The 23,976-nt window shown below is 42.7% G+C and overlaps 1 long non-coding RNA gene across 5 annotated transcripts in view; it reads right to left on the reverse strand.

The window, feature by feature from the left end:
* Positions 1–14,711: 14,711 nt before the first annotated feature.
* The window catches only part of LOC117000604, a 43,154-nt gene continuing 33,889 nt past the window's right edge, over positions 14,712–23,976 (reverse strand). The window contains exons 1-3 of one of the 5 annotated variants that reach the window (XR_004418827.1): positions 19,618–22,517; positions 17,353–18,799; positions 14,712–16,530 (exon numbers count right to left, since the gene is read on the reverse strand). This is a non-coding gene — a long non-coding RNA (uncharacterized LOC117000604). Of the gene's footprint in view, positions 16,531–17,352; positions 22,518–23,976 lie in introns of those variants that run through there. The other 4 variants (XR_004418824.1, XR_004418826.1, XR_004418825.1 and 1 more) reach the window with 4 other exon arrangements.

A 23,976-nucleotide genomic window follows, 5' to 3' on the forward strand; every position in this document is an offset into this window, starting at 1 on the left:
GAGAATTCCTGAGGAGCTGGGGAAGGGGCTCAGCCTGGAGAAAAGGGGGATCAGGAGAAATTTCTGGCTCTGCACAACTCCCTGACAGGAGGGGTCAGCCAGGGGGATTGGGGATCTGCTCCAGGGAACAGGGACAGGAGGAGAGCCTCAGGTTGGATATTTGGGAAAATTATTCATGGGAAGGGCTGTACAGCCCTGGCACAGCTGCTCAGGGCAGTGCTGGGGTCCCCATCAGGGGATTTAAGGTCCCTTCCAACCCAAACCATCCACGATTCTCTGACTGGGACACAGCACCCAACCTCACTCTGCAGAAAACACACCAAGAGACTCAGAGTTTGATTTCCTTGGATTCTCTGGGACACCAGAACCATCCCACATTTTCCTGTACCTCTTGATCAATCCTAACAGCATCTCTCCAGCTTTTTCTTCTTTGGGGAGTTTCTGAACAAGTTCTTGGCTTCCCAGCCAAAGCTTTGCAGTTCAATTTCTCCCAGAGCACCAGGGGAAAAAAATAAATAAATAAAAAAAGCAGTCATTTGCTGGAATCATGAGCAGCTAATTTGCTGAGTTTAGTGGCAGGAAGCCTGAAGATAATCAATCCAGTTCTTCTCTACATATATGAATGCAAGGCAGCGTGCTGAGGAGGGCAAATTACACTGCTCAAAACAAGATGAAAAATCTTATCAGGTAAAAGTGTGGATAAATCTTCACTGGCAGAACACTTTGCTCAGAGTATCTCCAGGTTCTTGGGAGATTTTGAGTGTCTCATATAGTCAGAACCCCCACAATTGGATAATTACTCTGATTTAGGGTATGTTTATGTTTTTATCTAGAAGAGAGTTACACTTGCAGCACAAATTTCCAGCTTGCTGCAGTTATTCCTCCTCTGAGCTCAAGCAGTTGGACATAACTGAGTTTATATAAAAACATTTAACTTTTAAAAAAATTCTTAATTCTTTACTTTTTTCTTTTTTTCTCTAGGTAAAAGCTATTTTTAACACTCTCTAGCACTTACTTCCATTAAATGTATTACAGCATACTAAAATAAGTATATAATAAAATACAGATATTGGTCTTCTCTGCAGCAAAACTCTCTCTTCTGTTTCATCCAGGCAGATCCACACCAGATTGCTCAGATCCATCAGTCAGCAGAGGAAGTTTTCTCTACCCAGCACATAGCTCAGGCACTGAGACAGACAAAATAAATGTGAGCTGAGCTGGGCAATATAAAACTGCCTAAAATCCTTCTGGGGCTGTACAACTCCATAATTCTTCTGAGATTCACTGAGCAGTCATTTCTCTCTTTCTTTCTCCTTCTCTGAGGTGGGTTTAACTGACAGGATCAAAACTCATAAGTAAAAAGGAGAAAATTCTGCTGTGTGTTTTACAGCTGGGCTGTAGTTGGAGAACTTCACCAGCCCTGCTGTGAAATCCCTTCATTGGCTTCTGGGCAGTGAAATATGGACAGAAAAACAAACAAACAAACAAAGACAGGAATCACTTCCCCACAGCTGACATTTAGGGCTGTGCTGGGTCTGTCAGGTGAAATCCTGAGCAGGGAATTGGTTCACAACTTCCCTCAAAATGCCAGAGAGCTGGAACTCTCCAGGGTCTGGAAAAAGAAAATTTTGTACTCTTTGGTGTCAATTCCTTACTGTCAATACCTTAGAATTGTACAGAAACTTTTTGGGAACCCAGAAATATCCCAAGTTTTGTTCTTTTCAAGTTCAGGCTTTATACTCTGCTGTGGACAGCAAACAAAGCTGAAACAACATCCTTTGTAAATTCCCCTGTCAAGTGTCAGGCCCTACAAAGCAATGGCTTTATTTTTCTCACACTGGGGATTTGAAATGTTCCATGTTGGCACACAAAGCCAGGAGCACCAAAGGCAAGGTGGGATCCTGAATTCAGGTGCTTGAATTTGGACAATTTTGCCATGTCATTGCATTTTTTACTGCAAGGGTCTAGTGCACTTTTAGGAATAAAACCCGAAATAATCTTTGGTTGCAAAGTTTCAAATGAGCTCTTTTAAACTGGAAAACAAATGAACTGACTGCTCAGCCTCATCTTTTTGAGTGCATATGTGAGATCACAGCATTAGAGCAGACTGAGAGAAAAATATCATGGCCCACTGAACTCTGTACAGAAAAACAGAAAGGAAAAACAATATTATTCCATCTTATTGCACAAATACACCTGTGTGCACCCAAACTGAAGAGAAAAAAACCTGTGTACCAATGTTCTCCTCTCTAATTAGGGAATTGTGAATAATGCTGGCAATAAAAAAACACCATAACAGGGCAAGAAAATTGCATCCCCCCTAATAAAAGATGTCTCCTTTGGGGTCACATTTAGCTTTTGTGGGCTGACAAAGGGATCAGTCTCCATGACATATTGCTAAGCGACTGCTCCTCTGATCCTGGAATGTCTTCTCCACTCACATACATATTTCTGGCTTGTTAGGGAGGCAGCCTGACAGTACAAAGGGCTGGATGTATGTCTGTGCATTGTAAGCAGAACTTGGAGATGCTCTGAGTCAGGGTTTTATAATCAGATGCCAGGGCTAAGTAACTGGTTATGTTCTACATCTTCCACCAAAATAATAAAAAAGCAAAGTCTGAAGCAGCTCTGGATGCAGGGAGGCTCTGCAAAGCTCTTTTGAGGTTTTTAAAATGCATGATTGGAAATATCTGCTGGATGGTTTTTTTGGTTTTTTTTTTGTCTTGTGTTCCTCAAAATCTGATCAAACGTTGAAGATGATCAAATTTCCATGGGGGAAGAAAGCACAAACTTCCGCCATTATCTCCTTTTCTGCTTCCTTATAAACCCAAACTGGATGGCATCCAATTTCTCCTCGCAACTGCCTCTGGAAATGAAAGAGAGCCTGAATAGAGGAGGAGATGAGCTGCTTTAAATGCTTTTTCATAGTTCTCACTGCTATGAAAGCTTCATTAAAAGCTGCAGCTTGCTTGTTTTCGAACTCTTCCGAAGTAATAAGCATATAATTGTGCTGGAAGCTTGGGAGGAGCGTGTCCCTGCAAGCCACTGCAGCAGCCTTTCCTTTCAAGGTCCTTTTGCATTTTTGGGGATCAGTCATTTCCATCTGAAGGAAATTTAGAACAAATAATGTGGGTTTTTTTAAAGAGGACGTTGACGATTTGCAATGTTGATATGTCGACATAAATTACTTCCTCACGGAGTGTTGACTCTGAGGGTGTCTTGTGAGGTATAACAATTATTGTGGCTTTTTTTTTTTGGTCATCTTAACCCACATTCAAACTGTGTCAGGCACAGGCTCACTGCTGGGTCATTTCATATTTATTTTCATTTCTTCAAATGGAAAAAATGTGAGGAATGATTTTGTGCTACGGCATTTTTTAGGGTTTCTCCTAAAAAATTAATCTCTGGTGCTGAGATCCACATGTTCTGACTGATTCCATGGGATTTCTTCTGATATCTCCTGTGGAGCAAAACCAACCTTGCTGCAGATGTTAATAAATGCTCTTTTGAAACAGCTGGAAGGGATTTTGGGAGCGTGGATGGATGAATTTCATAACACCGAGGGTGAGAACAACATTGAAATCCCTTAAATCACCCTCCACAGTGAAATACTTCCATGGCAAAAATCCACTGCATGGATTCAACACATTCAATCCAATATTTACTCATGAAATTCCACATTGAAAGTCCTGGGACGGGATGCATGAAAACAGAGATTTCCACATGGATTGAGGCTGGATCAGAATATTTTCTGATTCATCCCAAAAATCACAGCCCCAAACATCCCAGGATGAAACCCAGTGTATTAGAAATACAGTATTGACAAGATTTTAGGCAATTCCCACCAAAAATGAAGGGAAAATTCTTGGGGTGAGCTTAAATTAGTGAAATAAAGCCTAATAGGAACAGTGACAAAGATATTTAGAAAGTCACCTGTGGTTTCTGTTAAAAGGAATTGACATTTATTTAGAATATACATTTCTGGGGAATATTTCCAAGCCATGCTTCATTGCCTTCTTCCAGCCTGCACGAATTTATTACCCAAAATAAAGATCACAGCACCCAAAGAGTCACTTTGACTCCTTTCCAGCTTGCAATGAAACAGAATGGATTCATAAATCATAAAACACAAAACTATGATTTTTATTTTTTTTCCTCCACAGAATTTTTAGCAGCATTTTCCAGCCTTCCCCAAACTAACTGCACACCAGCATCCAGAAATAAGGAAGTGTATTTACATTTGTTAATTTGTTTTCACCAATTGAGAAAAATAACTGGGTATTTCCCAATAATAGAAGTAAAAGTTATAGTGAGGCTGAAGATAATTCCAGTTCCCACTGGAACAGTGAGGATTTCCCAACACATAAAATAAATATAAGTAAAACCAGTGCTTTAGTTTATTTTACTCCTTTTTTTTTTTTTTTAATAAGTAAAGATGTTGCCACATAAAACCCTATTTTGGAATGTTATTCTCTGACTAAGAGGCTCTTCTGATGGAAAGAATATTGCCAGCAAATCAAACAACTTTTACACCACAGATTTACCATAACTGAGAGGAAAATGTTCCCACAAACCAAATCCCAGTGGAGAGTTGAGGATGGAGGGTGATCTTAGAAGGAAACATGGAGTTAATTCTCCTCCCTCCCCTTTTTTCCTCCCAAATTCCTGATTTCCAAGTAATAAACACCCCATGAGGTGCAACACTGGAGGTTTTGGGGGTAAATCCCAAATTTAGGACCTACCCAATCCATACTGTCCAGCCATGGCAGCCAACACATGGATGGGGAGCTTGGAAATGGTGACTGAGCACAGATATGGCTCTTTTCCTTTTTCATTTCAAAATCCAGCCAGGAAATGAAGGAAATGTTTGCCTTGTTGTCTGCATGCCACAATCTGTGAGTTTTCATCAAAACCCTCCAACATTTTCAGGTAGAGTCATCTGCAGACACTCCCAAAAGCAATTAACACAGCCTGGGTTTGTAAATGCTTCCTGCCCCTGTTTGTTTGTCCTGGGAGCTGCACAAATATTATTTGCAGAGTTCTTGGTAGAGCTGGGATTGCTTATCCCAGAATCCTGGAGCTGGCTGAGTTTGGGGAATGCTGTTTGGAGCCAGGATATTTTACTGTCAGGCATCACTGGGGTGGGAGGGGGGTAAATCTCTCACCTGACACTAGAAAGGAGAAGACAGGAGAAGGATGCTCCAACTTTGAGTAGTTGAGATGTTTTTCTTCTTCTTCTTCCTAGAAAAATTCCATGAAGGACAGAACTTTGGAGTGTGGCCCACTCAGGGCTGACCTGTGTAGAGGGACAGGGCTGGCTGTTAGAAATAAAACAAAAAGGAAAAAAAAAACAACTTTGGAATTTCAGGGTTTTAGGGTTTAGGAGGAATTTTAGGGCTTGTAAGCATCCTCAGGCATGTGAACCCTTAACCCTTTAATGCTCTCATAACCCTTCCCTCAGTGACAGTGGCATCCACAGTTTCAATATCAAAAACCCTGAAAAAAGAAACCCAAGTGCTTCAAACCCTCCTAAGCAACAAAAATCAATTTAAAATACGTGATCCATTACCAGAAGCTTACCAAGGTTTTTATTTTTAATTTCCCATTACAGGCAGCAATTTGCCAGTTGCTGTTCCTGCCTCTTGCAGCAGAGAAGGATCGGGTGCTGCAGAAGGAGCACTTAGGATTTCTGCTGAAATATTTATTAGGACAAGAAACAACGCAGCACAATGTTCTGGCTTGGTGTCACACTCGATTCAGCCGTGCAGGTACAACCTGTGGGCAGCTGTTACACCCAAGGAACGAATCAGTCAAAGAATTGAGGGGCACAAATGCAAAGCAGCCCCAGCCAGGGGTATGCACAGCCTCCTAAAGAGCCTGGCTGGCACATCTTGGCCTTGTGCTCTGCATTTTTTTTATTCTATTTTGTGGTCTGAGCAGTTTACAGTGCAGGAATTCCATGTGGCTACCTGTCACTTCAGGTGTTGGAGGTGATTATTTGATTTATGTGTATTTTTGTGCAATGCTGCTGTTTCCCAAGAGCTTTTTCATTTCATTTGTTGTCTTGCAAATTCATATGAATTAGGCAATTATATAAGTTACTATTTTGACCAGAGGGAGAAAGAAACCTGATAGGACAGAGCAGTACAGAAAACCAGGGCTTAAAAGTGTCCTCAGGCATATGAAGGTCTTAACCCTTTAAATGCTCTCATAACTCCTCCTGCAGTGACAGTCACATCCACAATTTCAATATAAAACACACTGGAAAAAGAAATTCAAGTGCTTCAAATCCTCCTTGCTCCCACTTGCCAGTCATGGCTCATTTTCAGGATTATTGAGAGCAAAAAAGAAATTATTCTGTCCAGTATTTTTTTTTTTTTCCTCACAAAGCTGCTGCATTGTGGGGCTTGTAGAAGAGCTCACTCGGCAGTGCAGCAGGCAGAGCCAAAATCTGACTTTATTAAGATGAAATCATTGTCTGTAGGCAAAGCAAAGCCATGTGATATCTCCATCAGTGAGGCTTTCATATGCAGCTACTCAAAACCCTGGAATAAATGGAGCTGATTGAGGTGAGCCAGAGGCAATTCAGCCACCAGAGCCAAGCAAGGAGAGGATCAGAGGATGGAGCTCCCTTGTTAGCAGGGAGCTCCTCCGAGCTCAGATCCAGCTGCCAGGGGGGAAGGAGGAGATCCAGGACTGGAAGGACTTTCTGAGCATCACAGTGTCCAGCTTCCAGAGGGAATGTCCCAGCCTAGGGAGCTGGGGGACAGTCAGACAGTCCCAGGAGCTCCCAGGGAGGGACAGTGTCCCCAGGAGCTGACTGGCAGCTCAGCAGAGCAGATGAGACACTGCAAAAATAAAAATGGAGACAAAGAGGGATGCAGGGAAAGCAGCTCATCATTATTCTCTTGTGAAATATCTCTGCTCCAGTTCCAATTAGCCAGGAGAGGAGCAGATTGTCATTTCATTTCAGACCTCCAGGCTGGGGGACAGAGCTGGGCCAACGTTCAAGATACCTGGCAAAGAATATGAGACAGGGAAAGAGCATCCCTGTCGTGCAGATTAACCTCTCTGTGCCTCCCAGCACTTCCATGCAAAGATCATGGAATTATGGAATGTCTTGAGTTGGAAAGGTTTCACAAGGATCATCCAGCCCAGCTCCTGGCCCTGCACAGACCCCCCAGCAATCCCACCCTGTGCAGCCCTGGGAGTGTTTCCCAAACCCTCCAGGAGCTCTGGCAGCCTTTGGGCTGTGCCCATTCCCTGGGGAGCCTGGGCAGTGCCCAGCACCCTCTGGAGGAAGGGCTTTTCCAGGTGAAACAAAAAAACCCTCCTTGTGGGAATATAAGTGGGTGGAAATGCTTTGTCAGTGAAATAACTTTTAGAGGTTACTCCTCTGAGAGAGGTAAAGCCACTGGTGACCCTCACACAGCGTGTGCTGAATTACTGATAACTTCTCCATGGGTTTCAGAACTCCAGATTTGGGCCCCCAAAAATGTCCAAAGCCAACCCTAAAAACTGAGCTCCAAACTACCCCTAATACACACAGCTCTTGGGGAAGATCTTTGGATGAATGCAACCAGCAGAGCAGCACTTTGTAACATCTACTGCAGATTATAATGAATTCATTGTCAGGCCTCCTCTCCACTAATCCTTCCTGTCCCAATCCAACATAATCCAGTCTAACAGCTCCTGTTCTGGACACATGAAGCCCTTTTTAGCAGTGGTTATCTTCACATTACCAGATAATATTGGCTGAGCCCCTCTTTGCTTCCCATGGCCAAGATTTTGTCACTAAATGTACAGAGTTTGATTCCAATGTATGAATCCCTGTCTCCCTTGTGTGCCCTGTCTGGGACAGTTTCCAAGCTGCAGCAATTCCAGGATTTACCATGTCCAGTGACAAAAGGAATCCACACCCAGAAATCAGGCATTTCCAGGGTCTCTCTGCTGGGGTGGTGACTGTGTGTGCCAAAGTTTGTGTATGGAGCCACATCTCCCATCATGGTGAAACAACCAAAACAAAGGATGGAGTAAATCAAGTCTTTAAAGATTTTTTTTTAATGTAAGAGGTCATTGCACAGAGACTGGTGGTGACAATAAATTTCAATACAGGGATTGTGTGAAAAGCACCAGAAAAACCAGGGTTAAAGAAATACCATTTTTAATTGCTGTGGAAGATGGAGGTCAAATGATATGAAAATAAGATGACAGGACAATAAACAACAGAATGAGAAGCATGAAGAAATGAGGCAAAATATCCTGGCCAACATCATTGCAAAGCCAGTTTTAGATTGATAACCAGGATATTTTTAGTATCACAGCTATGGATGGTCACTTGCAACCCAGGATTTTTTTTTTTATTGGATTGATGGGGACACTCTAAAAGAATTGTTGGTATTTTATGTGCTTTTAGAGAATTGAAAAGGCAGTTTATGGATTAGTTTGAAATAAAAAACTTATGGCAGATGAGTTCAGCTGCTCATTCACTCCATGCACTCAATTATAGTGCCCACAGTGAGTTGTGTTTTATAATTTCACTAATACATCAGAATTGGTTGATTTCCCTTCATTTCCAGTGTCATTTTGAGCTTTTATTGGATTATTAAAAAAAATCAAAGCACCCAAACCCCACTATGTGTATGAAATGATTTTATTCTCGATGAAGATTTTAACATTGACTGAAAAAACTTCATTTATTCTTCAGCATTAGATGCTTTTAAAAGACTGATTTAAAAGTGTGTCACTGACAACTGCATTATCTAATCCATATATTGGGTAAAGAACAGCTGTGCATGTTTTCCACCAGAAAAAAAAGTTTGTTTTTTCCCTCATTTTCTAATATTTCTTTTAAAACTGTGCAAGGGATTGAGAGGAACCTCATGAGATTGGCATTTAGGTGTTGTCATTTGGAAATGAGCTTTTTTATGATGAGGGATAAGAATAAAAATCAGGCTTGTAGGGGGGGGAAAGGAGAAGTCCTTGCAAATGGTTGTGCCAGCTTTATACCTCTATACCTTTATACCTCTGCAAGATTAATTTCTCTACAAAGTGGAGAGAGAAGCCATGTGACTTTTCAGATGCTGATAATCTATTTATTTATCATCTTGATGTAAGAACTAGAAAACCAGAGCCTCTGATGAATTTCTCATTCAAAGCAGTGATAGCTAATGGTGGTTAATGTTTTCTCCTCCAGCTGCACATGTGCTGGTCTTGAGAGGTTACTAAATGATTTTTCAGGAAACACTGAATGATTTTTCAGGAAACTGCAATATTCTTTACAGTTGTCATGCTCATCCATAAGGATAAAGTGGCTAATCCAGCCTTTGCCAATTCAGCTGAGTGGAAGGGGGAGAGGAGGAGAGGATCAGCAGCAACTCAAAAAGAGAAATTAAATAAGCATTGGTCATTTTGGACAGAGCACCCTTTAGGAGAGCTTGGCTGCCCAAGGGTTTGCCTGCACTGAGCTGGGTTTGAAGTGAAAATCTGGCTTTGATGGAGCACAATTATCAGCTGAGAGATGGGAGGATTCAGTGGCCTGAGTGTGTTTAAAAACATCCACCAGGGCATATGAGCATGGCACCAGCAGTGCTGATCTTAACCTTGCAGAACTGACTAATTACCTCTCCCTTTCCCTGTTGTCTTGGGCAAACAAATTGCTACCATTGTTTTCTGAGATCATGGAAAAATCCCTGCAAACAGAACATCTGCTTTTGATTAAACACATGCAGAGAGATTTCAGCAGATACCCATTAATCAAACTTAAACTTTGTTTTACCTCTTTTTTAATTAGTCAGTTATCACAAAGATCTACTTCTGTTCCTATTTATCAGTGGTTAAAGAGGTACAGGGCTATGATGTCGTTAGGGAAGAACCTGAAAACATTGAAGACATTATTTTCCCATATATTTCCCTCACTTGTAAAATTCATTTTGGTTTAATTTTCGAAATGGGTGAGCAGCTATTTGAGATAACACAGCCAGGGCTGAGTGCTTCTAAACCCAGCGCTTGCAGAGGTCCATCACTGCCAGCTTTATTAAGCTCAAAGCTGAGGAAAGAATTATTTTCTGCCTGCAGAGTCTATGGCAAAGCTGATTTGGGAGCCTTGGGAAGAGTCATATGAGGGAAGAGCTGAAGGAAAATTTTCTGTCTCCAGCTTTTCTGAGTTTTGGCAGAATTAGCTGAGGAGTCAAAGCTGATGATGCTTTAAGTGTGAAAGTGCTAGAATGACCTAAAATGCAGGGTCAGAATGTGCTAATTAGGTAACAATTAATGTTGAGTGACCTCTAGTGGTGCTTTCTCACAGTTTATCCTCAGACTGGGATCCTTGACAGGAACTGGAGCTTGGGATCTGTATTTAAGAGCCCTCCCCCACCAGTAGGTTAAACAGTCTGTAAAAAACGGGATTTGATTTTCTGATAAAAATGGGGTTTGTTTTTCTGAGAAAACTTCTGATAAATTGAAAAAGAAAATTTAAAAATTTGTATTAATTGCTTTGTGCTAAAATCCTTTATTGTCACACTAGGCAGAGCAGCAAACCAGAACCCACCCCTGGACACAAGTTTTGATATAAAATTATTTTTTATTACCCCAACATTTGAGAAGACTCCAGCTGTCAGAGGGTCAACTGTGAGTGCTTTGTGGTGATTCCATTTTCCATATTCCATTTCCCATATCCCACAGGAAGGCAGGACAATCATTTATTTGCTAAGTGGCCATCAAACACACCAAGATCTGTGCAAACACCAGTGGCTCTGCTTCTTTCCTGAGCCCTTCTCTCTCCTGGGATTCTCCCACTGGCATTTGTGCCATCAAACCTCTCATTCCAAAACCACACCTGGTCCCCAGGGATGTGCCAAAGGATCTCCTGGAGGTCACCTCTTGTGATGAGAAGTGAGAGCAGACCCCTCACTGCTTATGATAAATTAAAAAAAAAAATAATAATAATCCCACGAGGTAGTTCCTAAACAGGGCAGAACGAGCCCAAATGTCTGGACAAACAGGGTCAAATCTCAGCCTCCATGTGAAATGCTCATATGAATATTAATTCCCAACACCTCCAAGTGATGTTGGGAGAGGCTGCAGCCAGGGCCATCCTCGGAATTCCATGTAAATCTGGAGTTTATTCAGGTGAAAAGAAGGCTCAGGGAAGACTTTCTTGCTCTCAGCCTGACAGGAGGTTGTAGCCAAGTGGGGGTCAGGATTTTCTCCAGGGAACAAGTGACAGGACAAGGGGAAATAGCCTCAAGTTACAGCAGGGAAGCTGCAGGTGGATATTAGGAAAAAGTTATTTACAGTAAGAGTTAAGCATTGGAACAGGCTCCCCCGGGAAGTGGTGGAGTCACCATCCCTGGAAGAGTTCAAAAAACAAGTGGACATGGCACTTAAACTCCATTGTTTTTAGTGGGTTTGATGGAATTTGGTCAATGGTTGGACTTGACGATCCTGGAGATCTTTTCCAACCTTAAGGATTGTGTGGGATCACCTGGGATGGCCTTACAGCAGCTTCCCCACAGACCAAGCTGCTCCCCAAAGAGAGATAAACAGATATTGAATCACAGGAAGCTCAAAGGATTTGCTCAGGGTAGCAAATGATGGGGATGGTGGCAGTGACCCTAAGTACAAGCTTCAGCTAAACCCAGAAAATATGATTTTTTCAAACCTTCCAGAACACCAGCCGGGCAATAAATGAACCCCCTTGATTATCCCTAAATTCTTACCTGAGGGTGAATCCTGAAGCACACCCCAAGCAGAAATTGTTGACGTTTGTTGTGGATGAGTGAGGGGCAGTAAAACACCTCAGAGGCCTGGTGTGCAGCAGGCGAGGAGTCCAACCCGTAAAGATTTACTGTGCTCACCGTTACAGCCCCATGAAAAGCCAAATATACGAGTTAGTTCTGCTGGGCAGAGCTGCAGGTTTTCAATCCGCCCAGGTGCTGCCTTCCAAACGTGTAAATAAAACTTCAACACCTCCCTGCGAGCGCACCAGGCCTCGCCGCGACGCGGGGCCTGGCCTGTGGCTGCCCATTCCCGTCTCACATGGAAAAAGTCACTTTTTATTCGCTTTCCTTCCATGCAGCAGCTGCTGGGGAAGATTTTCAGTGCAATCTCAGCTGACTGATGCTTTCCCTCACACCAAGATGGGAGTCTACAGACACTGGGGGGATATATGACATAATTATTTTGCCTAATGGAAAAAACATTCATTTCGAAGGCAGTCCTAAATTATTGCTGCCTTAAAGGCAAATGCTTTCATATATTAAGGATTTGGAAATTGGGTGATTAGTAGAGTAAATCTTGAGTAGGGAGGGCAAGAAAAGCCTGTGTTTAGTCCTTTACTTAATTCAGCACTGAACAACTTGCAAGAATTTAATCCTCTCTATATTTCTTTTTCATTCGTGCCCTGCTTGTTTTATGGGCTGAATATATTTGTTTCTTCCTTAATTAATATCATTTTAGCTCTTTAATTTCATGAATAACAGAGATACCCAATAGAACTCTATGAGCAATGTAGAAGTTCTGCTAAAAATCAAAAAATTGATAATTTGAATAATCTGGAGGTGAAAGTATTACTATAATTAAACCTAACTCTGTAAGGTAAAAGGTCACAGTCATTTATTTTTAAAATATGCTTATTAATTCTCAGTTGTTTCCTAATAGTCTTGCTTGGCTTTAATATCACTTTTATTATTTTTATTATTATTAACTCATTTGGCCCTCAGACAAAATTGTGATGCTTTCAAAACACACAAGAGACAGAAAATGTCTCTGTAGCTTTATGGCAATATAAAAGTAAGTAATTTGATCTGTTCCTCTAGAATCTTGCTGCCCTGAAAAGAGTTTTAAATCTATTTTACTTTCAGTCAACGGTGAACTTTGGTGTGACACATGTGAGTTTGCTCTTAATCCATTTTGTGGTGACCTGCTCCTTTATTGCTCTCTGCTCCAGCGTGGGAGAAAGATGGTTAAACACCATCAGGAGCTGGTGGAAATGCCTCAAATGAAATTTCATCTTTCAGAGCAAGGCAGGGCAGCTCTGAGAGCCAAATTTGTCTCTTGTCAAAGGAGAGAGCTGCTCTTGGGAGGCACTGACTGCAGGCAGAAAGAGGCACGAGGAACTTAGGCAAGGGTTTAACTCAAAAAAAGGCATAATCTGAACCTCTTGGTTTCACTCGGTGATGATTTAAGTTTGCAATTGTGTGGCAGCCGATTCTCAGGTTTGTATTAGGATCCAAAATTAGAGCTTTCCATTAAAAACCTTCAGCTTTGGAGCAGCTCCTTCTTAGGTTGCCACTGTCTTTTCAGTCTGTTTTGTGGGGTTTGATGGTTATTTTTTTAGCTCATCAGAAAAACAGCACTGAAAAATGGACTTTAAAAAATAAACTCATAGATAAAAAGACGTTTATGAGACTTTCCAGATATATGAAAAGAGTGGAAGACTTCAAAACCTTCTTATTATGAGCAGTATTTTATGCAACTGCTGTCGAAAACACATCTATGCAAAGAAATTTTTACTGGTAAGTAAAAATACAGTTTAAAGATTTATGCTGCAGTTGCAGTGCTCAGCCTTGGGTTTTCCAAAGGCAGCAAGATGGATTCTGAAGTCCTTACAAAGCCTCTGCAAAACATCATGTGCCTACCACAAATTCCTGCTTAGAACAATTTAAGTTGCAAATAAGGAGCCAGCCCAGAAATTCTGCATTTTTGGCTTGCTTTAAATGACTGTCCTTGTTGTTATGGTAATTCTACGAGAAAGACTTTCAGAAATCAATTTGTTGTTTGTGTATAATTCCCCAAACTGAGAAAGAAGCTGCTGGGTGTTGGGTGGATGAAGGAACTGCCAGTGGTGAATGTGTGGAGCTCAGTTTAAGCCTCTCAAATGTGGCAGCATTTAAAAATCAATAATGTTGGTCACACCATGTTCACAGGCTGGGAGAGAGTGAGGATGCTAAAGGCACTGCTTGGATCATCCCAGAGGTTATCACACAGCGTTTGCCCCAGAAAATGGGATGCACAAATCCCAGGAAGGGCAGGAGCACTGGAAGCTCTTGGTACCTTCGCTGTTAAAGCTGTTAAATTACAAAAATCGGGCAAAAACTTGGAGCCAGGTTGAGAAGCAGCACGATAATGCCAAGGGGAGGAGTGAAAGCTGGATTTACCAAGCCAAAAACTGTGCTGAAGGAAAAGTGGCAAGAATATTTCCACTTGTTAGAGGTATAATTGTGCAGAACACAGGCAAAGGCACCGTGCAAAAGCAATAACAGGCGTTGGAGGAGTGGGACTGATTGTACATGTGGAAGTCAGGGCAGGTTCTGCACTCTGTGTGCCCATTAAAATCCCCAAACCACAGGATTTACCTCGGGAACTGGCAGAGGGAATAGACTTTTCCAAACTGTGCCTGCCCAAAGCCTGGCAGCACCGTAGGAATCAGAATTTTAAAAACACACTAATTCTGACTGAACTCACACATTCGTGCCTATTGAAGTGGGAAAGATTACCCTGGGGGGAGCCAGTTACCTGCAGGATTTCAAAGACGAATGGATTGAATCCTGCAGAGAATAAATAGTATTTTCTGGTTTTTGGATGACATACTAATACCTGGGAGGAATTCAGACGAGTATTTACAAAACCTTGAGGAAATTCCGGCATGTTATAAAGCTATGCTTTAAAGCGAACAAAAATAAGATTGTAGGCATAAGATTTTTTTTTTGCAGCTCCCTAAAACCAAGTTCCTTGCATAAGCTTCAGGAATAAAGGTTTTAAAAAGGAAAATAAAAACTATGGAGCATGCATAAGTGTCTCAATGTTACCCAACTTCTGTTGTTTTTATCCATGTGAAAGGTTTCTTATGGAAGTTCCAAATTATCGTTGCTAATTAGGTTGATGTTTTCCTGATAAAGGAAACATAAAATAGAGCATTAAAATAAGATTTTTCTGAGGAAAAAAATAAAAAACCTAAGAGCTCTATAGCATCCCATAATTCGAGACCATTCAGGAGAACCTTAAACCACAATATCCTGAAGGAAAATGGGCTGTTGCTTCATAAGACTCTAGCATCCAAAAAAATTCCCAGTTATTTGCCTTTTGGGTAATTTTCAAAATCTGAAAATACTGTGAGGAGAACCTGGAACACATTGTATGGAGCTCAGAGTTATATACTAATGCAGTACAGAATATGGAAAATATGGAAGCTAAAACTTTCATAAAACTTTCAAAAAACTTTCATAAAAATTGTGAGAGCCCCTTTTGTTATCTCCGTTCTCTCCCCAGACTCAAGGGAGATGGGGTCCTGCATACTTGAGTACAAACTTGTGTCCCGTGCTCAGTAACATGGAGGAAAAGAAAACATTATTGTCCTCAGTTAATTGCTTCTTTGTGACAAACACACTTCAAAGGCACTTTAGTCTCAAGTGCATCTTAGCAGAGAAAAACTCACATTACTGATTTTAACCCCCACTATTTCCAGCCACCAAGCTGAATGAATTCCACATAATAGAACCTGCACATGTGGAAGTGGAATGTGAAATTAGTTTGGGGTTGGGGTTGGGGTTGGGTTTTCTTGGTTTGTTTTGTTTTTTAAAGTACTGTTTTAATGAGGTGTTTAGTTTAGCACATTTGGCTCCTCCAAATTACCTCAAGGGGATTCATATGTTAACGAACTCCACAGCTGTTGTTTGTGAAACCAGCCTAGCACAAGCAGAGCATGTTGTGCAAAGATTTAAATGCTCTGTTGGAGAGGTCACTGCACTCCTTTGTCTGCTGTCAGTTATTAATAATGTGCCTAATACTTAATATTAAACAGTGAGCTAATTTTTTTTTGGCATCAAATATATTCTAGGTGAGTTCAGTTTGGGATTCAACGCCTGGGTCTACAGAGGGAAGCTGCAATCAAAGGATGACCTGATTTTACGGAATTGATGAAACATTTCGGGCTGGGGATGACTGGTGATGAAGTTTCAGGCTCTGGAGGTGGCCTGAAGAGGCTGCATTGAGCAGAGAGAACGTTTGCAATGATAATTGTTTTATAAACATGCCCCGATATGCTTCAAAAGCTTTAATTCTGGATTTCTTAAATTAGGCTGGCTTTGCTCCTGGCAAGCAATAAACTGTTTTCATTTTAGATGTCACTTTACATTTAAGGAAATTAATAACTGGGAAAGAAAAAAAATCCCGTTTGCTAAGTTAGGGCAGACAATCCGTTTATTTCAAGTATCCAATTAAAATCCACAGCTCTCCTCGTTGAGCAAACCCTGGGTTTTTAAGGTCTGGAGTGACAGAATTTATATGCTAGAAGAGTAATCCCAGTTCTTACCATCTCACAGAAGCAGAATGTGCTCTGCTGTTCCTGGAGCCCACCTGGCCACATCCCAGCCTTGGAAAATCCCGTGGGCAGCAGGTTGTCCAGAAGACTTGGGTTAGGGACTGCTGCTTCCCAACCTACTCCCACATGGCACATCCCATGGCATTCTGGCTCATCGATGGTTTCATCATTTCAATATTTGTGTTTGATTTCCTCCGTGTGCTTTATTACTGAAAATAATGAATGATTTAATAATGAATCATTAGCATCAGAGCAGCCTCTGCTGGCTGGTGGAGACAGAGCTCTGATGCACAGCCCCACCGAGGATTTCATTTGCATGGACCAGGCTTTATTCCCTCCCTCAAAGGTAGCAGCATTTAAGTGCAAGGAATGATATTTTGCCTGGAATTTAGGCAGAATATAAAATAGATGTCCAACGGGAGCATTGCCAAATTCAAGCACTCCATATTGGATGAGATCAGGGCTTCTGTCAAACAAATGCAAATGTGGTGTGACTTTCTTGCACACAAAGCAAGAATTTCATCTGAGCGCCCATGACACGGCTCTGAAAACATAATTAAGCTCAGACAGCAGAATAAAACCTTTGCCTTCCTCAAGACAGGGAGGTTACTAATTATTGTAAAGTGGTTTTGTTGGTAAATCAAGTTTTTGGAAAGATTTGGCATTGCTAGAAGAGCCTTTTTAAAAAGAGAATAATCCGTGTCGAGCGAAAAGACAATAATGCTTTTCCAAAATCGAGTCATTTCGCTTGGGAACAACGTGGGATCAGTGCAAGCTCCCGCTGGTTCAGAGTTAATTTTTAAGATTATGGGATACTTTCCATCCAATGCCACCTGGGAGGGGTGGTTGGGATGACATTTAATGTCACCTACAGTGGCTGCTCAGCAAATGGTCCTCTGTCCTCGAGGCAGGGGGGTGAAATCAGCCTTCATTTAACACAGGCCATTGAAAACCAGCCATGCACAGGCTTCTCACTTAAGCAGATGAGCTGGATGCAAACGGATAAACTGGATTGCTGATATTGTACTCACCCTCTCCCGTTTGCAAGCCCCATTTCCAAATGTCCATTGAGTTGGGATAGATGTGAGAATTTTGCATGATTTTTATTGCTAGCTCTGAATAATGGAAGTGCAGCAAATGCAGCATGTGGGCCGTTCTTCGGACACTGTGAACATTCAGCTCAAAAATATTTGTAACACAGTGAATAAGAGGCTGTTCCCTTGCTCAGCATGGAATTAGAATGACTGCCAGTCGGGGATGAAGTCACCTTCCATTTCAGGATCTTTCAGTGAAAAAGGACGAGTTTTCTGTGGATCTGGATTTGTCATGTGTGTTCCTGAGGAAATGTTAAGAAAATGAATATTTCAGGAAGGTGGAAGGCTTGGAAATACATTTACATCAAACATTTCAGGAAGGTGGAAGGTTTTACACTCTCTTCTCCTTTGTTCAGTGCATCCCAGCCCAAATCTTCTCCAGAGCACAGCCCTTGTCCCCACTGTTACTTCGCTGTCCCCCAGGACATGTCAGGATTTCCAAAGGGAGCTAGGGCTGGGAATGGGTCAGCAGAAATCACAGCACCCCAATAAATCACCTTGTTCATTTATGGATTCCCCAGAATAGAAATTAAAAGAGATTAGAAATTCAGGAGGGGATGGATGGATGGATGGATGGATGGATGGATGGATGGATGGATGGATGGATGGATGGATGGATGGATGGCAGGTACTAGAGGTACACCAATATTTCTAAAAGTAGAACCCCCTGACCAATGTTAAAGTAACAAAATTAGGTGTTCCTTTAATGAGTAATTCCAATTTTCTAGATATTTCTCAGATATTTCTAATAACAAAAAAATAACAAAAATATAATGACATCTGAAGACATAGCAGGTCCTGTGGAAAGCAACTTTGTCAAGTCTTTTGGAAAGGAAGAGAAATGGTGATAAAGGTGCAGACTCACCTCATTTGTGGCCATTTTGCAGAGCAGCAACACACAGAGACATCTCCCCACTTATATAAACCACATTTACATAACCCTTGTTAGACCCTTTTAAATACTCCCTGACACATCCCCACTGATGCAGTGCCATCTCAGATAAAAGCCCAACTCTTTTCCTGTATCAAAATGCACTCATTGTGCAGTAATTCAATGACACGGCTCTTCCTCTTTATGAGCTCTGAAAATATCTCATTAAGAGTTTCACAAATTACCGCCATAACTTCTGCTGACGCGCTCGTTCCTCCTCGGCTCCAAATAAATCCGCTTGACAACTTTAATGGAACAAAGCAGGGCTTCCCCAGGCTGTGATTCAGCACTCAAACACCTCGGTGGCATCTCGAGCTCGGAGGTTTGACAGAGCCAAGGTGTGAGGTGCCACTTGAGACGAGCTGGGACGGGAGCGTGAGGGAAGTGTGGGGATGTTTTTCCTCCCCTCTCGCGGATCTACGGTTTCAGCACTCTTCACCATCTGGTGGAACACTTCAGAGAAGAAAACAGTTCTGCAATATCTAATTTTGCCATGTTTTTGGAACATCATTATAATGATCTTTGTGTCATTTAAGTGTGATTACTCGTCCTCCAAGGCTTTTCCTGTTTACACTTAAATAGTACTGGAGCATGGCCAGATACGCTTGAAATGAAATGGTGCAAAATACTACATTTTTATCATAAAGGCTTAAAAGCAACATTTACAATTAGGGGACACAGCCTGTACTTTGCATTCTGGTAGGTTTTTTGTTTTGATCACATTGTAGTAGTAGATAAATAAAATTAATTAAGCAAGCGTAATTGCCAGTTAAATTTTACAAAATCCCAAAGAAATGGAAGGCCTAATTCAAAGTGGCGGTAATGGTGTAAATAATTAAGTCAAATTGTTTTCATTTTCATGCTGCATATTGTTTCCTTCAGCGTGTAATGGTACAAGGCAAAGTGTACGCAGTGCTCGAACTAGACAAATAATAGATAAATTTATTCATAAATACTTCGTGGATTGTAATTAGAAGTTCACTGCTGCAGTGTCTATAACACCAGTCTATTTTTTTCCTTCAGTTTCTGTAAATATTTGCCTGGGTAAATCTGTGCTTTGAAGAATGTAGAAAGAAGGAGAATACACCACAAAAAAGTGTTGCAGAATCATCTTTTCTTCTCGGTTTGAGTGGCATCCCGGGTCCCAGCAGCATGCAAGGTCTGTGTCCTCTGCCTGCAGCAGGCTGAGGTGGTGGGTGTCAGATGAGTTTCCCTTCTCTCACTGCTTGGTGCCCTAAATAGAGTTTTTCCAGCCAGGAGATACAAATTACCTGGCAGATCCTGCCAAAAAACCCACTGGACATCAGGGCTGCAGCAGAGATTGCCTGGACAAGGGGCCAGGCACAGCAGTGATTGTGCAGGGCAAACACACAGTGGGAGGAGAATGGGGTTGTTTCTCTTCAGGGCTGGGGAACTTCTCCTCAATTAATTCCTTCCTGTGATAATCCAGGATGGGTGGAAGCTCAGAGGGTCTTTGGGGTCAGCACTCGCCGTGGCTCAGCTTTGAACAGTGGGCAGCGACTCTGAAAGGAGCATTTGGGAACAACCCCCCGTCAGCAGCTCCTGGCTGAAACCCATTTGTGTCACCAACCCTCAGCTCGTTCTCAGCACAGCACAAATTTAATAAAACAGCAGTTTGGAGAATTCAGGCGCACAGAAGCTGAAACCTGTGGGATAAATCTGCCATCCAGCACACTCTCAATGCATTCCCATTGAGTGAAATCAGGGATTGCATTAGGATTACCGGCACTCCCTAAGGTTTGAGGGACCTTATTGTGCCCCAGTGCATCCACCTGAGTGCTGAGAGTGTTGTTAGGTATTGGAATGAGTGGCAGAAGAGGCTGTGGCACTGCTTGGAGCTGCCACATGCCAATTCCTCAACCACCAGAGCACAGAGAGCAGCACCAGGCGCTGCAAACAAATCCCTGCAAAGCTCTGCACGGGGGTCAAAAAGACTCCTCGGTTCTGCTGGTTCTTCCCACGTTCTTCCAGCAGGAGGGAGAGCTGAAAAACACCGCGGAGCTTTCGTTCACCCCTCGCTGCAGTGGAGCAGAGCTTCTGCATAGCACTACTGGCCTCTGCTGCCAGCATGGGAGAGGAGGAGAGGAGAGAGGCTTCCCACACCTCTGCCTCTCCAGAGGGCCTCCTGATCCCTCAGTACAAGCTGCAGGAAAACCAATCTTTCATCTTTACCTTATTTTCATGCTTACAAATAAAGGTCAAGGCTCCCGTGCTGTAGCCGGCGCCGAACGAGCTTTGAACAACCACCCTGAAATGTGATTGTAATTAGTTTCCTTTCAATCTTGATGTGAACAGTGATCTTAAAATGCCAGGACTGTAGCAGTGCATATGATTAACAAGCACAGAGAAAGGCAGTCTACGGAAAAATATGGATAGAAATGAACAAAATGCAAATGTTGCACTGCTTTAAATTTTATTATCCTCCCAGCTCTTCATAAAATACTGTAGACATCGTTTGATTATATTTTTAGTCTAGGGAATTAATTTTTAACTAGGGAACTCGTTTCTGTCTTATGATTACTCTTCTCTGCAATGGCCTGTAGGTCTGAACTAAAAAAAAGAAAAAAAATCACAGTTTTTATTGTACTGATGATGCCCAGAACTCGAATCAATCTCACTTACGTGTGTGCCATGCCATGCAGTATGTGCCAGAGCTGCAGGCAACCTGTGCATCTTCCCATATCAGTGATTTCTCCAGGAGCCAGGTGTAAAGGCTGGCCAGGGGTAAAGCTGTGTCCTCTCAGTGTCACTGCCTGGGAGACTCCTTGGGGGCAGCTGATTCTGTGCAACCAGTGGAGGGGAAGGAAGAACAGAGCCAGTGATATTTCCTGGTCACTCCTCTGATTTCACTTCACTGTCTCAAGAGTAACTCTCAGCAGAGCCCAGGGGAGGGTGAGGAGGAGTTCTGAGCACTGAGCTCTGGTCACATCCACGCACAGCCCCTGGTCCAGCTCCTGTCTGCACCCAGGGGTGGGTGGGAACTGCTCCCAGGGAGGCAGAAATTCCCTCACCCAGACAAAAAGGACTTCAGGGCTGCTCCTCTGCTTGGAGCAGACGGAATGGGAGGGAGAGAGAAACAGAAGAAATTACATGGGGAGTATTTTGCTTGAGGAGCTACCAAGCTGTATTTTCTACCTGGGAAAAAAATTGGGTTTTTTTTTCCAGCTGCCAAGTAAATTCACTTTGTCAAAACACACAAAAAAAATCAGAAGAAGAATAGAGCTAGAAGGCCATGGTGGAGGCACAGAGGAGATAAAACAGAGAAGACTCTTCAGAGGAGGAATGTGGTTTAACACTCTGCAGGTCACTGTGGCTCTCCTGCCCTTCAGGCTGACTTGTCCTGCAGCATCCTGAGCCAGACAGGCAGCAGTGTCTCAACCCTGACATGGTTGTGAGCCAAGACTGCACTCCAACACCTACTCAAACCTTATTTATTCTCTTCTCCAAACAATTTCAATTCAGATTCCCTGTTTCAGAACAGCAGGATGCCTTGATACAGCTGAGAGAGCCCTTACTCAGAGTTTGTGGTACCCAACCCCTCGAGAGCACAGCTCTGCTCAGCTACCTCATCCCACTGCCTTGGGCTCTCACTCTGCACACTGAACTCCACTTCAAATGGAGTGCTGAAAATCCAATTGTTTGCTGTGAAAAAGTTTCCATTTTGTGATGAAAGATGTGACCTTTCTTTTCGGAGTGATTTGTAAACATGAGGTAAAACGCGGGAGCACGCCAGTGTTAACTTGATACTGCCACAGGCTCTGTGCATCAAATATTTCTGCTTTATTCTGAACGTCCTGTTAATGAGAAAAATATTCAAATCAAAGAAATGTCTTTCCTTCAATTCTCTTCACAGTGTAATTTGGAGCTTCAGAACAGCATGCTCAATTATGTCTATTTTATTCCTAAATTAGGGGGGAAAATGTGTCAGAAAACTATTAAGTAAACCTCTTACAACTGTTAAGCAACATCTAGTATTAATTGTTTAATCACTCTTTTATTATTTTTCATTAGGTAAGAAGTTAATAACACACTTGCTCAAAAGATTTCTTCCACAAAACACTTGGAACACCAAATTCCAAAGTCAGGCAGATTCCAATGGCAGAATGTCTTGGGAGATGGGCAGAAACCTCTCCTTAAAAGCTGCTGGAGACATTGGTGTGAGCAAGAAGAGGCATTATTTTAACGTGTTTTGGCACTTCATGGGATGTCTGGTAAAGGCAGGGTTGCAGCAGGGATGTGCCAGTGCTGCAGAGCCAGCAGCAGGTGGGGGCTCCTCGATGCCCAGCAGCTCCCCAGGGTGGGCATGAGCCCTTTGGGCATTGGGTTTTTTTTCTCCCAGAGCTGGTACTTCCCCTCTGGATAAGGATTTATTCATCCCAGCTCCCCTGGGCTGAGTGAACAGCATCACACAAACCCAGTGACAGCACAGCTCAGGGAGCCAGCGTGGGCAGGGGGCCCACCCAGGGGCGTTTGGGGGGCTTGCAAAGCAGGCATCCTCCCAAATTTCCCCAGAGCCATGAAGAATTAATCCCTCAAATATTATACAAGCTTCTAGTATCAGCTAACATGGCACAAACCAAAGGAAACAGATGGTCAGTGCTGTTCCTTTCTTTTTGCACAGGTTGAATTTTCCACATTCACTCTGTGTGGGTTGCATTAGCCAGAGGTTGGATATCAGGGCTCTTCCCCCAGAGGTGCTGGGCACTGCCCAGGCTCCCCAGGGAATGGGCACAGCCCCCAGGCTGCCAGAGCTCCAGGAGGGTTTGGACAGGGGGGGATTGTTGGGGAGTCTGTGCAGGGCCAGGGGCTGGACTGGACGATCCCTGTGGGTCCCTTCCAATTCAGGGCATTCCATGATTCTATCACAGCTTTTGTTCCTCAGCATCCTTAGGGCAGAGTGCTGAGGCCACCAGGCAGGACCTGTGGGCATTTCAGCCCTGAAATGAGCCCTAAGATGCACCTTCCATCTGCACCTGTATTCCCCAGGTGCACCTTCCATCATCAGCATCACTGCTGGCATGTACTGCAATTCCCAAAAAATGCATCTGGACAAAGGCTGTGAACTGATGGGACACTGAACCACAAATGCCTGAATGAGAAGAGTCTTGAAAATTCACTCTGCAAAGACTGGGAGGACAAAGGACCATGGATTCTATGAATTGCTGACAAAACACGAAGTTTTTTCTCGCATCTATAGATTTCTTTTTAGAATCCTGAAAACTCCTGGTTGTCTTGTTTCTCATAAGGAGGAGAAGCTTCAAGTCCGCATGTAAATTTGTTCACAGTTCAGCAGTCAGATTTTCCTAGACTATCTCCACCAGCACCCCTGAAACCCTTTTTAATACCTGGAATGAGGATCCCTTATCCTAATTTCTGCCAGGACAAATTGTGCCCAAACACACCATGGCTCTGTAGCTATTCCTGTGGGTTGGAAGTTGCCATCTAGGTCAGGACTAATATTTATAAAAATCCAGGTATGGCAAGTTCTGCACCTGAGCTGCCTGGCTTATATTTGATTTTTTTCTCCATAAACATGCACTTATTTCCTAAACCTTTTTTTAGAAGTATTACCATAAAACAGCTCCTTCAAGAGCAATAACCAAGTCTCC

The sequence above is a fragment of the Catharus ustulatus genome, chromosome 10 (assembly GCF_009819885.2).
Source record: "Catharus ustulatus isolate bCatUst1 chromosome 10, bCatUst1.pri.v2, whole genome shotgun sequence".
Taxonomy (NCBI): domain Eukaryota; kingdom Metazoa; phylum Chordata; class Aves; order Passeriformes; family Turdidae; genus Catharus; species Catharus ustulatus.